A 17500-nucleotide genomic window follows, 5' to 3' on the forward strand; every position below is an offset into this window, starting at 1 on the left:
TATATATATATATATATATATATATATATATATATATATATATATATATATATATATATATATATATATATATGTATGTATATATATATATATATATATATATATATATATATATATATATATATATATATATATATATATATATATATATTTATATATATATATATATATATATATATATATATATATATATATATATATATATATATATATATATATATATATATATATATATATATATAGTTCTGACCATCCTTTACATTCAGATCTTCCCGGACAGCTCCATCCTGTTCATAATACCAGGCATGCAGTTAACTCTAATAGTCAAGCCTTCTCCATCATGAAGCTCAATACTACACAGTATTCTAGAAGGTTTATTCCAGCTGTGACTAAGTTGTGGTAGATGAATCGGTAGAACTTCAAAAGTTCAAACTTGCATCAAATGTTTATTTTGAACAGGCGGACATAAGTCTCCTTTTATAGTTTATATATGAAAGATCTGTTTTAATGTTGTTACTGCATTAGAACATTTTTATTTGAGTTTATTGATACTTTTCTTATAGGTTATTTATTTTCTTATATCCTTTCTCCACTGGGCTATTTTTCCCTGTTGGAGCCCATAGGCTTATAGTATAATAATAATAATAATAATAATAATAATAATAATAATAATAATAATAATAATAATAATAATAATAATAGGTTTAGCGGGATTATTAAAGAAGGGTTAGGAATAGAATAGAGTTAGGGGGAATGGTTTTAGAAGTTAAACTATGCAAAAAAGATTTTTTTTTTTTTTTTTTTTTTTTTTTTTTAGTTTATAACAAAGGTAAGGTCACGTATCGCCGAAAAAAAAATCCATCTAACTTCGTGAGTCTTATAGAAGCCTTCCCTGAGCGCCTCTAACCAGATCCCGGTGAGTCTGATCCCCTTGACAACCCGAAGATAGAGTGATATTCGAGAGACCATCCATTGCCTCGGGATTATGGCGTCGCAGGTAATTATCATTGCAAGATGTCAAAAGGAGCTAATTAATATTCAGTCCTTGGGAAGGCAAGGAGAAGAGGACATGGAGGATACGGAAGGGGGGGAGCTAGGACATCTCAGTCCATAGAGATGTTGTCCTCTGAAGAGGAAGTGGATAGGCTCTTGTGATGTTGCGTTCATATCAAGCGTCTCGTAAGATATTTGAAGTGATGAGTTGTTGCAAGATTCCTTTGGTAATGTATTTGTTGATTGATACCTGGAAATCATGAGGTGCGTTAATGAGGTGATCTGCTGATGCGATTCATGAAACAAATTAACGTCTGGCCTTAGAATATTTAATTTTTAAATAACAAGAAACTACATATGGTACGAATTTTGAACGTATGATATTTGTGGCATGTCACCGATCAACGGAGCAAGCTAGTAGCTAGAATAACTGGAATTAAGTATAATATATATTAAAATACTGTTTATAATATATTGATTGACTGTAATAGATATCTCACTGTAGGTCATTTTAATACTGTTTGTCCTTGAGAATCTTACATTCTCATTTCCTATAACTTTCAAGACAAAAAGATTTGTATTAAATTAAGGATCTATATACATTTGCTAAAGATATCAAGTAGTTATGAACTGTATTGAATGGATATCAGCTATTCAAGTCATGATCATTGAGGAAATTACTGACAGAAAATTCACGATGAAATTGAAATGTTCAAATAAAAATGAATTGAATATAGAAATATTTTGCATAACATTTTATTATAAAGCGTCATTTTCGCACCTAGAATTCAGTCAGACATTCAGACATAACCCTGAAGGAAAACAGTCAGACATTCAGACATAACCCTGAAGGAAAACAGTCAGACATTCAGGCATAACCCTGAAGAAAACAGTCAGACATTCAAGCATGACCCTGAAGGAAAACAGTCAGACATTAAGGCATAACCCTGAAGGAAAACAGTCAGAAATTCAGGCATAACCCGCGAAGGAAAACAGTCAGACATTCAGGCATAACCCTGAAGGAAAAACAGGAATAACTCATTCTCTTGCTTGAGGGTACACTCGCGCACACTATTCTATCTAATTTCTCTTCCTCTTGTTTTGTTAAATTATTCAAAGTTTATATATGAAATATTTATTTTGATGCTGTTACTGTTCTTAAAATATTTCATCTTTGCTTGTTTCCTTTCTGCACTGGACTATTTTCCCTGTTAGGGCCGATGGGCTTATAGCATCCTGCATTTCCAATTAGGGTTGTAACTTAGCAATTAATAATGATAATAATAATGAAACCTGGAACGCCACCTGAAAACAAGTAGTTATCTGAATGACAACGACCTTATAAGCTCAGCTGTAAATGAAGGTTTTATGGGAGAATTTTTTTACTGAACGACTGAATATAACGGAGTGGTTCATAATAACTGCAAGGTACAATGATGATATAAAAAAAGTTTTTGTATGATCTTAATGAGTATGTGAATTTATTACCTCATAACAATGCAAATTAGTTGAAAGGGCATTATGTCAGAGCCCAGAAAATGGAATCAGTAAATAGGATTTTCTAAGGGTTATTGAAAGAACGAACTGGGATGCAAAAAAAAACAAAAAAACAAAAAAAAAAAATAAGGAATAATACCGTTGTATACGCTCATGTAACATCGTACATGTCCTTGAACCCTACAGTAAACGGTATAAGTAGTTTCCTTTATAGCACAAGCACGAAAGTGAAGGCAAACACACACACAGACAACAGTTCTCGTATTTTTTTATGGCCTATAAAGCCACCATTTCACCGGAGTTGAATAAATTGAAGGTGTTCCCTTTAAGTCCAAACGGAAATCAAGAGTGCCGGAGAAAAAATCGTACTCTTTCTGTCCGAGTTTTGATTTACTCACTTGCTTTAATAATTTATAAAACTCGTGAAAGAGCAAACTCCCAACATAGGGAAAAACTTAGTAGCTTGATTATTGCTTCATCCTGCCAAGGTGCCTTCCCTAAAGAAAGGAGAAGCTCAATCACATTTTGAGCACTGAAAATAATATTCCTTAAAGACTGATATATGATATAAGAGATAATTATTTCTTGTTGCTGAGAAATAGATGAATCATCCTAATTGTCTATTAAAGTTTATGAGATTTTAGATTTTTCATACTAAGGAGAGAGGTTTTTAGTAGGTATAGATAAGAACAAATGGCAGTGTAGTAATATATTACATAGAAAGTTCTTTGATTCTTACTGTGTAAAAAAAAAAAAAAAAAAGAAAAAAAAAAAAAAAAAAAAAAAAAAAAAATCCTGATGAAGTACAGCCGGAACAAATTCCAAAAATAAAATTGGTAACTGGTGGTTCGTTGATTGACTATTTGTGCTAAGCGTGAAGAGGCTCCTGTTAGGTTTTTTTTTTTTTTTTTTTTTTTTTTTTTTTTATATATAGTGTTTTGAAGGTCTCTTAATAACTGTCCCCGTAATCGTCGATTTTGTAAATAAAATAAGTTTAAACGTTGTATTCTCACTCTATATCAAATTTTCTTATTATTGGAAATAGTTTGGTAGCCCTAGCTTATACTTCTTCCAGTCTATGTATATCCTTCTGAATACTTGGAGCCCAGAATTGGACTTCATATTCTAGATGTAGTCTTAAGGTGCGATTAGATTGGAGAGTTTTTTTCCGCGAGTTGCTCTCAGACAGCTGCTCTATGGAATGTAAACAGGCTGTAGAGTACTCTCCGAGATTTTCTCTCTACTCTCGCGAGTGTTTCTCTTCTCTCGCGTGCACTACAGTCTAAACAGTCTAGACAGCACGCTCGTAGAGCTAGTTTGTTGCTCTCCACTCTATCCAGTGAATATTCAGATCTCTGAAAGTTTTTGTTACTCTCGCGAGAGAACATGTGCCAAAAAGTGGAAAAAAGACAAACAATACGAGACATTTCCTGAACTGTGGAATGTGACTTTGCCTGATTACAGAAACAAAGAGCTGAAAATTAGTAAAATTAAAGGAATAGCTGAGAACTTGGGAATTAGCAAAAAAAAAATTACAAGAAAAGGGCACAATCTTCGGAGTCTAATGTGTGCTGAAGATAGAAAATTAAAGAAGAAAAAAAAAGTGGGAGTAGAGATGAAGAAATAATTAGTGTGAAAAAAAACACTACCCACAAACACACACACACTTCAATACCCATTATTTTTAACGAGCACGTGCCCTAGATTATTTGTGTTACTATTATTTGAACAAAAATTAAATTTTATTAAATATATTTAATCTAAATAAATGCTTAAAATTTACATATTTAATTTAAATATTTGAATTCAACGGGCACGTGCACTAGATCATTTGTGTTATTATTATTAAAAAAAATATTAAAAATATTTAATTTAAATAAATGATTAAAATTTCAATATTCAATTTAAATATTTGGATTTAACGGGCACATGCACTAGTTACTATGTATTTATATGTTATGCTTTTTTATCCTAACCTACCTTCCCTCACTTACTGCTCACTCCAGCTTTTTTTGGTGTTTACACAGTGTTATATAAAAACTTTATTTCTTCAGGAACTGCCTAGCTCCGAATTGGAGGGAGTACAACAAAGGAAACGGGAATCTGGAAATGGGATTCAACCAGAGCAATCTGGAAGTATTAATTTGGAAACAGGAACCCCCAAACATACAGAGTTCTTATAGCTACTTACCCATTTTCGGACCCACATACTTTTTTCCTTTTCTTTTTCACTTCGTTCATAATTATTAATGCGGCAGCAACATGGCACTTTTGAGACATGTTCTCTCAACCCTCGCTACTTGTCGACTGGTACTGGCTCCAGTGTAAATAGAAGCGCGAGAAATCTTACCCGACTTTCAGACACTTTCTCTCGCGACACTCACTCACTGCTCTCGGAGAGAAAAACTTGCTGGTAGTATAAACACGCTGTAGAGAAAGTCGCGCGAGAGTAGCCGTCTCTCGGGAGAGTTTAATCTCCAATCTAATCGCACCTTTACTAGTGATATGTATGGCTGTAGTACAATGTCGGTTTCTTCATTTGAAATGTATCTTTATGTAAACCATTATTTTCTGTGCTTTCTTTTCATCTTGTATGCTCTGTTTGGTGAACCTTAAATCTTTATTAATAATAATACCGAGATCTCCCTCCTTGTCTACTTTTTCTATTTTATTACCCAACAGTGAGTAATGTGTTTGTTGCTTACTATAACCTATGTGCACAACTTTGCATTTACAACAGTTCAAAGGCATTTGCCATTTTCCGGACCATTCATCTATCTTAATTAGATCCTTTCTTAAGGCTTCTGAGTTTGCTGCATTTATGCGCAGTTCAGTGTCGTCAGCAAATTTGGCTATTCTACTAGTTAATCCTAAATCTATGTCGTTAATGTAAATCAGAAATAGTGATGGGCCAAGGAATGTACTTTGGGGTACTCCGCTTGTAACAAGGGCCCACTCTGAGGCGTCCCCCATTGGTTACAACACTCTGTTTTCTGTTTGTTAGCCAATCTTCGATCCGTTCAGCTGTCTCATCAATGATGCCTAGTGCTCTAATTTTAACTATTATATTTTATGAGTGACTCTATCAAAATACTTTTGAAAGTCTAGGTATATGATGTTTATTGTCCTGCTTTTGTCATATATGCTAAACATGTATAAAAAAAAAATCCAACAGATTTGTCACTCAGACTCACTTTTGTCTAAAACGATGTTAGCTGTCCATCAGAAGATTGTTTATTTCGATATATTCTACTATTGAATCTACTATAATTGATTAGAAAATTTTGTAAGGCACTGAAGTTAAGCATACAGGTATGTAGTTGCCAGGTTCTTCTTTTGGTCCCTTCTTGTAGATTGGAGGAATATTGTCTAGTTTCCATCCTTGTTGTGCCCTTCTGTCGTAGGCTATCTTTTGGAACATCTTGTTAGTGTGGGCTTATCTCTTTTTTTTATTACATCTTCCATTGTAAAGGTGATTCTGTTTAGTATAGCTGGTTCGGGGAGGGTCGTTGATTCTTCCCTAGTGAATACAGCTGTTAAAATATATGCATTCATCAGTTCTGCTTTTCCAAAACATTTATTATAAGATTGCCTTATGAGTCTCTTAATGGGCTCACATTGTTTTTGATTGGTTTTGCTACTGTTTACATATGCAAAATACTCTTTATGGTTTTTTTACTATGTGAAGACACTTTTTCTCTTCATTGATTTTGACATTTCTAACTAATTTATCTACCTTTCTGCTCAACTTTCTGTATTGAACCCATTGATTTATGTTTCCTGTCTCTGCATCTTGTTGCACTGGCTATTTTGGTTGGGGGATCCATGTGGAAAAATTTTCTAAGCGGTATGTATTTAGCCCTTTTTTCTTTGTATATTTCTACAAAGAAATCCCATTGTTTGTCATTGTTCCCTGTTTCGCTGCGTTCGAATTCTTGGGGGTATTCTTTCAGTTGTATGTGTTGTCTAGCTTTTTTCATAATTTTTCTTTCAATTTAGATGAGGAATATTTACCTGAAACCTTACTAACTGCTCTATGGTCACTTTTGCCAATATTTATGGCTACTGAGACGCTAGATACTAAATTTTCTTTTGTTGTTAACACAATATTTATAATATTGTTTTGCCTAGATGGTTTATCGACCCATTGATGGAGGAATTCATTGTTAACAAATTCTAGTAGCCTGTGCCTCCTTATGTATGATGTAGAATTCATAGTATTCCCGTTTACTGCTTGGCTGAAGTCTTCCATGGCGACAGTCAGCTTATTGTTCACTTCTTGTCACAGTTGATTATACAGTTCCTCGTCATGTTCTTGTGATTAATGTGGATGTCTGTATGTTACTGATATGGACATGTTTTCTTTCCTACGGTGTCAATATTTTCACCTGTCACTTCATATTCGGTATCGCGGCTGAGTAAATATCCAATTTTTCACATTCAGGTTGGTTGGTAAGTTATTTAAACATACTGGATCAAACTGTCGTCTCTCTCTCTCTCTCTCTCTCTCTCTCTCTCTCTCTCTCTCTCTCTCTCTCTCTCTCTCTGCAACTCAATATATCTTGTACCAATATGTTAGGTGAATAACCTCAATACTAGGAAATATGTTTGATTGTCGTATTATTGGTCAGGTCATAGTAAATATACATTTATTGAAGGTGAACTATTCGTGTATTCAACAAATAAATAGGCACAATAGCTCGAGCCTTCGTCAGGCAGAAATAACACAATGCTGAAAGTGTAAGAAAATGTATTACTCATTCTAGAAGGGTATGTAATAGGATCCCATAATTATCATTATTTTTTTTTGGGTACTTAGACCAGACCCTCCTCACGTTATTTCCTAGACTTGCAGTGCTGGCCTCAGGCAGTTTTCTTTAATTGAGGCGTGAGAATTGAAGGAGTTGAACTTCTAGGTAGAAAAAGACCAAAAATTGGAACGAACTGAATATAAAGTCGGAAAGAAATGCCACGACTCAAAGCGATTTGGTGTCCTCTGTTGGAACTATCCGTGTCAATCCTTTCAATCTACCCCACAGATGAGATGGGCTTGTTGCGATTTTGTCATGATTAGTAATTTAATTTTTAATGGTATTTAACCTCTGTTTTCATTATAGAAACCTCTCGGATACTGTGAAAAGAAAACGGATGAGTACAGCTGATATAAATGGAAATTAACTGATACCTAAATTATGATTCCCTACTGCAAAATGAGTGTACCAATAAAACTTGTTACTTGACTGATGATTGAAGGAGTTGATCTGTAATATTTAGGCAATATAGAGAAGTTATTGAATTTCCATTTAATTTAAACATTTGATGAATTGCTCAAACCGGTTGAATAAGGAAACCCTTCGTGTTTAGGAGAGTAATTTTCAGTAAGTCAATGAATGGTAAATGAGATCTTGGGAACAGGCCACTTTAATCAGACTTGAAAATGTTGCATGGAATGACCTTCATTAGACCGAAAGAAGGACTTAACTCGAGAGAGAAAAAGAAAACTGTCCGGAATAGAAATCTTACGGTCATTTACGGAAATTTCGGGGATCAGAAAAGAGAGCAGAATGACGTGGAGAAATGACTTTAATGAGATGTCCCAAATGAGATCCTTAACTTTGTCTTTCATCTAGTCTTGGCCTCCTGACAAATTAAATCGAGAGAGAGAGAGAGAGAGAGAGAGAGAGAGAGAGAGAGAGAGAGAGAGAGAGAGAGAGAGAGAGAGAGAGAGAGAGAGAGAGAGAGAGAGTACAAGTAATGGTATTTTAAAATTGTTTTTTATCTTTTGTTTCTTGAATGTGATGTCATTTCAAATTCAAACTTATTTCAAGTTTTGGATATTGAGATAGGAAATAAGAATGATCCTAAACCAGGAATAGAGAGAGAGAGAGAGAGAGAGAGAGAGAGAGAGAGAGAGAGAGAGGAGAGAGAGAGAGAGAGAGAGAGAGAGAGAGAGAGAGAGAGAGAGAGAGAGAGAGGAGTGAGAGAGAGAGAGAGAGAGAGAGAGAGAGAGAGAGAGAGAGAGTAAACTTACTGGTGCTCTAAACTTGTATTTTTCATCTTCTGCTTCTAGAATGTAATCTCAATTCAAAGCCGACCTTATTTACAATTACAAATATTGAATAAAGAAATTGGAGTGATTTCAAACCAGGAATAAAAGGAGCAATAAAACGATATATATCAAAACAAAATATATTAGTCGAACTCTGAAACTGTATAAATTTCTTAGTATACGAAGCTTACATTTGTCATCCTTTATGAATGATTTTTTTTTTTACAGAGATTTTAACGAGATAAATCTTGACCTAAAAATGGTCATCTTTTGTTTGTTTTCTTAGATCAAACAGGAGGAATGGATTAGATTTTGAGAAGGACTGAGTGTGGCTTTCCATGTTTCATATCATTTTGATTATCACATTATATATATATATATATATATATATATATATATATATATATATATATATATATATATATATATATATATATATATATATATATATATATATATATACATTTTAGAGTATTTTCTATTTCATCGCCAATCACCTTTTTTTCCCTTTAAATCGGTAGGACCAGGCAAACTAATTCTCTGGTATCTCGTCAACTCCTTAGTATCCTTTGTTCTTGACTCGAGCAAATAGGGTTTCCATTTGCATCTGGTTGGACTTGTTTGTTATAGATTGGTGTCTGGAGCAGTCCCAAAAATTTTACTTCATGAGTACAAAAGGAGGGTACAACCATTTTTCAGTGTATTTTCTCAAACTTGGTAGTGTACCAACCGTGTGTCACACGATTGTACATAGTAACGACATTTCATTTTGTGTATATATTATGCTTGTATCTTCGCTCTCCACTCGCACTAACATTGATCCTGAAATAACGTGTCTGTTTTCTCACCGTTAACTGTTAACCGGTGCGGTGTCGGTTGAACAGGAAATTTCCTGTTGCATTGAGTTTTTGTATATAAAGGTGTGTGTTCTGTAATAAAGTTACTCAGTTGCTTTCATCCTGCCTTTGAGTCACAACCTTCTCTCGGCTCGTTACATTGGTAACCCCGAAAGTCGACTTGCTTTTCCCGCCCTCCACCCCCTTCGCCCCACCATCGTTGGTACTATGGCGGACTCCTGGGAAGTTGCCGCTGCCCCATTGACACTTTCGTCATTCGCCAGCGGAGAGGCGTTTGCTTGGTTTCAGGGCGCAGAGGTCCGGTTTCACATCAAGGGCGTGACTCGCTCAACCACCAAAGCAGATTATGTTCTCGCAGCGATACCCGAGGACACCTTCCCGGAAATATCCGACTGGCTTCGTGAACAAGGAGACACCTCAATAGCGTATGACGCCCTCAAAACATACCTTCTGCAGAAGTACTCGCCGTTGCCAGCTGTCCGTATAGCAAAGCTTTTTCAGCTCTCTCAACAACCGTTGGAGGACCAAAGAGCTTCGCTCGCCCTCGTGAGGTGAACCTTCTTTGTGCCTTTTGGATACCCTGTTTACCCGAACCTGTACGCGCTGCCATACCCGATGTCGATAGTTTACCCATAAAGGACTTGATGACCAAAGCCGACGCCCTTATGGACAGCCACTTCAAGACCTCCATCAACGCCTCCACTCCTGACAAAGAGGATGCCTATTCATCATCAACCGAAGTTGACGTAAATGCCGTAGGACATACACGCCTGCCCTGTGACGTGCCGAAGCAGAGACAAAGCCACGCACCACCCACCACTCGCTCGCGCCCCAACCAATGACTTCTACAGCCACTTACTGCCTCCCATTCGCTGCAGTTTTGCTACTACTACAACAGATTCGGGGCAACCGCGAAGAAATATGCCAAGGATTGTCAGTGGGAAAAGAACGTGCAAGTCGGCCATCGCTCGTGGCTGTGGTCTCCCGTGTTTCTAATCTTTTCTTTTAACGTGATGTAGTAACGGGCGTGCGATTTTTGGTAGACACGGGTGCTTGTCATTCTCTTTTGCCAAGGGAACTCTTCAGGACACGACGTAGTCTGTCTACATCTGCCGACGTCTGCTTGGTAGCTGCCAACGGATCTACAATACCCATCTAGGGTTACGGGAACCTCACATTATCGTTTGGAAACGGTAAATTCAATTGGAAGTTTCTCGCTGCTGACGTCACATTGCCAATGCTCGGTGCAGATTTCCTCTCTCATTTCCACCTTCTGGTCGATGTCGCCCACCAACGATTGGTCAACGCAGACTCGTACTTGTCATCACCTCTTTAACCCGCCCCCTCCAACCTCGCTCTTCACATCAGCGCACCAACGGAGGCCTACGCCCACTTCCTCACGTCGTACCCGGAAGATTTCCGTCCAGAACTTCGCCAAACGCCCACGGCTCCTAACAAGCACGGTATTTATCACCATATCAAGATGACGGGACCCCCAGTCTTTGCAAAATTCAGACATATGGCACCGGAACGATTGGCAGCCGCCAAACAGACGTTCGCCAAATTGGAGGAAATGGGCCTTTGCCAAAAGGCCTCTAGCCCATGGTCATCACCCTTACACATCGTTCTGAAGAAAGACGGCTCCCTCTGTCTGTGAAGGGATTACAGGCGCCTGAACATGCAAACAGGACCCGATCACTACCCCCTCCCAAACATCGCTGACGTGACCTCCTACCTGCACAAAACAAAGGTTTTCTCAACGCTCGACCTCCTGAAAGGGTATTATCAGGTGCCTATGAACCCAGAAGACATCCCCAAGACTGCCATCACAACTCCGTTTGGTACATACACCTTCAATTACTCCTGTTTTGGCCTTCGTAATGCTGAGGTCACATTTCAACGTCTCATGCATGGCATATTAGGAGACCTCCCCTTCTGATATGTTTTGTGGACGACATACATGTGTTCTCCTCCTCAAAAGAGAAACCCCTCTGTCACCTGCGTATCGTGCTCAACCGCCTGCAACCAAACGGGCTTATAGTCCAGTACAACAAGTGTACCTTTAGCATCAGCGAAGTGTCATTCTTAGGGCACCGCATCACTCCTGACGGAGTCCATCCCCTCCCTGAGAAGGTAGCAGCCGTTCAGGACTTCCCCGCGCCCTCGACCATCAAAGCTCTGCCGGAATTCTTGGGCATAATCAACTAATATCACCGCTTTCTGCCAGCCATTGCTGCCACTCTTGCTTCCCTCTACGCCTCCCTCAAGGGCAAGCCAAAGGACCTGAAGTTGGGTACCCTTCAAGAAGCAGCCTTCTGCAATCCAAAGAAGGCTGTATCAACCGCTGTAGCTCTCACTTTTCCTATCCCACATGTCCCACATTCCTTCTCTCCACCGATGCCAGTGACGTCGCTATTGGTGCAGTACTCGAGCAGGTGGTCAATGGCTCGCCCCGCCCATTGGCCTTCTTCAGCAGAAAACTGTCCAAGGCAGAATCGGGTTATTCTACCTTCGATCGCAAATTCCTGGCGGTACACTTGGCTGTCCATCACTTTCGCCATTTCTTAGAAAGTGACATCGTTGCCTGCTTACCATCATCGACCGCTCCACTCGTTGGCCTGAAGCCATTCCCATGGAAACTGCAATGTCAGCCTCGTGTACATCTGCCTTACTCTCAGGATGGATTGCAAGATTTGGTATCCCTGAGCATATTACTTCTGACAGGGGTACCACTTTCACCTCTCAATTGTGGACATCATTAGCGAATCTCCTGGGCATCACCCTACATCAAACAACTGCCTACAACCCCGCTGCCAATGGAATGGTTGAACGTTTTCATCGCACCCTCAAAGCAGTTTTGATGTCCCGCTGGAAGGATTCCAACTTATCTGCTCAGCTTCCCTGGGTCCTCCTGGGACTAAGGACCACCCCTAAAGACGCCCTCAACGTCTTGGCAGCTGTAATGGTGTATGGTGACCCGTTGGTCGTCCCTGCCTTATTTTTTCCTTCTCGAACCTATGACGACGATCTCCAACGCATACGTCATGTCGCGGAAAAATTTACTCCATGCCGCCAGACTTACAAGCCCCCAGCGATGCATCACATACCGACAGACTTGCACTCTGCAATGCACGTTTTCCTACGCAACAACACTAGCAAGCCACCGCTAACGCCCCCTTACTCGGGCCCTTTCCTTGTGATCCGACGCAATCTGAAAGCATTCCTACTAAACATTTGTGGCAAAGAAGACCTGGTCTCCATTGATCGTCTAAAACCTGCTTATTTCCGGCCAGATGACCCGCCTACAGCTCGCCTCTCTAGATCAGGGCGCCCTATTTAACATGTACGGTAGGTCTTTTTTTTTAGGGGGGGAGCCATGTACCAACCGTGTGTCACACGATCGTACATACTAACGATATTTAATTTTGTGTATAAATAATGCTTGCATCTTCACTCTCCCCTGCACCAACATTGAACCTGAAATTACATGTCTGTTTTTCTCACCGTTAACTGTTAACCGGTGCAGTGTCGGTTGAACAGGAAATTTCCTGTTGCATTGAGTTTTTGTATAGAAATGGGAGTGTTCTGTAATAAAGTTACTCAGTTGCTTTCATCCTGCCTTTCAGTCACAACATTCTCTCAGCTCGTTACAGTAGACATTAGACTTGTTTACATACTGGAAGTTTTCAATGTATCTGATATAATTTCAGTTACCCATAAACAGCATATATATATATATATATATATATATATATATATATATATATATATATATATATATATATATATATATATATATATATATATATATATAAAATATATACTATATATTTATATGTATATATATATATATATATATATATATATATATATATATATATATATATATACATATATATATATATATATATATATATATATATATAAATATATATATATATGTATATATATATATATGTATATATATATATATATATATATATATATATATATATATATATATATATATGTATACATATATATATAGTATATATATGCATATATATTGAATATATATATATATATATATATATATATATATATATTCATATATATATATATATATATATATATATATATATATATATATATATATATATATATATATATATATATATATATATATGTATGTATATTATATATATGTATATATATATATATATATATATATATATATATATATATATATATATATGTATGTATATTATATATATGTATATATATATATATATATATATATATATATATATATATATATATATATATATATGTATGTATATTATATATATGTATATATATTGTATATATATATATATATATATATATATATATATATATATATATATATATTATATATATGTATATATATATATATTTGACTTTAATTTTTATAATTATCCTTTATCAAGCAAATACGCTCACTCCAACCATTTCTATGCACTAAAAGCACTGCATCAAAATATTATTTATAACTGAGAAGTTTTGTTAATGAAAAACAACTATGATAACATTAATCAACAAAAATTGGATTGCAAGATTTGTTTAAGTTACAGATAGTGGATTATATAGAACGGAGAACAGACCTGATAAACACAATTCATAACAGATCATTTCAAATCATCCCGGTAAATGTCAGCTTTGAATCAGAATGATTTGGAGACCACTAAACTCCGAGAAAAAGATTAGAAAGAAGCTCGGTATATTCTTTTTCCAGCCTCGTTAATTAGAAAGAAAGCAAGTGTGGCCATTAGCAAATTTTGGATGGAAATAAAAAATCAATAAATTAGAGCGTGAAAGAGAGATTGGGGATTGAGGTATGATTCGTCAGGTGATCAGTATCCTTTATCAACATCTCCTCCTACGCCTATTGACGTAAAGGGCTTCATTTATAAACCGGGAGATTCTTAGCACCCCGCTACGCCTGGGACTGGGGGCCATTCTGTCATCTTCTCTTTCCATGACTGACTAAATCCATAGAGGATTCATTGGCTAGATACATCAAAGAATAGCCTGTTCCCTGTGATGCGCAGTGCCTATCTAAGGCAAGTGACCCTTGCCGGTTCATACTAATTCTAGGCATCAGGAGTAAAAGCTGAAGAGATATTTTGTCCATCGCCTTAAACCCAACCTGTCCCCCTGCTGCCAATGACTTCATCGAGATTTAGGGGGACATTTCCTCTACACCCAAAGCTCTCATTACTCCACCAAGTTGGTCATCCGCTTATACGAGTATAACCATCGGCAAACACGGATTGCTTAAGATATACCGTATACCACCTAGCAATCTATTTAAACTTATGTTTATAAAACTTACAGCATCCTTTATAGTTTATATAATTCTCCTTTGAGGCTGGTTTTCGCAGAGCTAAACTCTCGAGAACGGATAAAATCAATATTTTGGGCATGCAGTTATCTATAACGGGGCTGGAGGCTATGACTAAGAGAAGAAACCAGCGAAAATTGATCTGCGAGTAGAGTTGATGGCATCAAGGTTACAGTAGAAGGCGAGCAGAATAAAAATGTAGGAGAAAAATCCCTTTTCCACGCCTTATGTTGATCTTGGGCTAATAAGTGGGATTTGATATTCTGACCCAGGCAAATTGTTTAAAAAATTCACATACTATTCTTGACACCAGAATTAATCTTTGATGACGTCAGCGAATCAATGCTGTTTTCACTTGAATGTCAGTCTCGGTGATCTCTATGGGTGGACAAATGTCCGAAAAGGAGAATCTAATTTGTTAGTTAAAGCTAAATTTAATTTCGAGAAACGTCTCCAAAATACAGCGTCCATCTGTTTAGTGCATCATATGATTTTGTTGTTTTTAAAAGAATGATATCAATCATTAGATAAGAAATGAATAAGAATGGTGGAAATATGTATTGCCAGTTTTTAATAAAGATGATCCAATTAAAAGAATGAGAACAGGCATACCATGTTCGATGTCCTTTATGCATTATTAAAGGATTTGTAACGATTTATTTTTACTTAATTAAGAATGGATTGCAAAGCAGTCTTCTCATTTATTTAATGGGTATGGGTTTTGGGTGAAACTTTTCCCCCTCTCTTGTTTAATTCATTCACTATCAGGAATATTCTCAGCTTCAAAGTTACCTGTTATTTTGCGCAAGTTTGCAAGAAGAAGAGCTTTTAGCACTTGCTTGAGAATTGGTAATGTTACTCCACTATGTAAATGTGTTTGTGGTAGCTCAAGTCCAACCGATTGCCGCCCAATTTACATAACTCCCATATAATCTAAAGTTTATAAACGTCTTTTGGCAAGATGTCTTAATTGGTTTACTGAAGGTAACCATCTGTTCCCTAGTTGGTAATTTTGTTTTCCTAAATTCCTTGGAGCATGTGATGCCTTTCTTACAATCTCCAGTGCTGTACAGAAATCCCTTGATTGTGGTCAGGAAGTTCGTATGATTCGCCTTGATTTTAGTGCTGCCTTTGACCGTGTTAATCATGAGGTCCTTGTTTTAAAACTCAAACAGTTGGGAGTGTGTTAGTCTTTTTTTAGTATCATTCTGAATTTCTAAGTAAAATAATGCAAAGAGATGCTTTTGATGAGCACCATGGTGAGTATAGAAATATGATATCTGGTGTTCCTCAGGGTAGTGTTCTTGACCCATTACTTTTAATACTATATACACATGGCATGTGGTTTGGCATAGAAAACAAGCTTGTTGCATATGCAGATGATGCTATTCTCTTTGCAGCAATTCCATCTCTTGAATGTAGATCTTGGGTTGGTGAATCCCTTAATAGAGATTTAGCTAAAATTAGTGCATTATGCAAATTATGGGGTATGAAGTTAAATACTAATAAAACTCAAAGTATGATTGTAAGTAGATCAAGGACAGTGGCTCCTCAACATCCAGATCTCAGTATTGATAATGTTTCTTTAACTCTGTATGAGTCATTTAAAATTTTGTGTGATTCTCGACTGAAAATTTACTTTTAAGAAACACATTATGTCTGTTTCTTCTTCAAGTGCACAAAAAAATTGGCTTATTGAGAAAGTCATTTGAGATTTTTGGTGATCAATCTATTCTGATTTTTTTTTTTCTTTTAATTCTTTCAGTCTACCTTGCTTCGAGTATTGTTCTCCTGTTTGCTCTTTAGCGGCCGATTATCATCTTAATTTGTTGGACAGGGACTTACGGTCTATTAGATTTCTTATTCCTGATCTAAATATTAACCACTGGCACCGACGTTCAATTACTTCGTCATGCACGTTGCATAATGATTTTTTCCATAATGCTCATCATCCTTTACATTCACATCTATCCAGACAGTTCCATCCTGTTCGTAATATTAAGGATGCAGTTAATACGAATGGTCAGGTCTTCTCCATCATGAGGCTTAATTTTATACAGTATTCTAAAAGTTTTATCCCAGCTATGTCCAAGTTGTAGAATGGTCTTCCTAATTGGGTTGTTGAATCGGTAGAACTTCAAAAGTTCAAACTTGCAGCAAATGTTTTTATGTTGAACAGGCTGACATGAGTCTGTTTATAGTTTATATATGAAATATCTATTTTGATGTTGTTTATGTTTTTGAAATATTTTATTAAATGGTAATTATTTCTCATATCATTTATTTATTTCCTTATTTCCTTTTCTCACTGGGCTATTTTGCCTTGTTAGAGCCCTTGGGCTTATAGCATCTTGCTTTCCCAATTGTTGTTGTAGCACAGCTAATAATAATAATAATAATAATAATGATAATAATGATAATAATGATAATAATGATAATAATAATAATAATAATAATAATAATAATAATAATAATAATATCTGTAATATTCTATATATGGATAACAATATATAATCACTGCAGATAAGACTTTTCTCGATCTGTATAGCTGAAGGAGACTGATCATGTTACATATAAGTAGAAGAGCTTTAACAATGAAATAATGTATTACAGAAAATCATTTAGATTGATTGGAAAATACATTTCGATATATAAAGCACGCATTAAAATCTGGATAACTTAGGAACAAAATAGAGAGATTTTATATATATGATCATCTAAATTCCCTTGATAAAGAAACGG

The sequence above is a fragment of the Palaemon carinicauda genome, chromosome 8, assembly GCF_036898095.1.
Source record: "Palaemon carinicauda isolate YSFRI2023 chromosome 8, ASM3689809v2, whole genome shotgun sequence".
NCBI classification, from domain to species: Eukaryota; Metazoa; Arthropoda; class Malacostraca; order Decapoda; family Palaemonidae; genus Palaemon; species Palaemon carinicauda.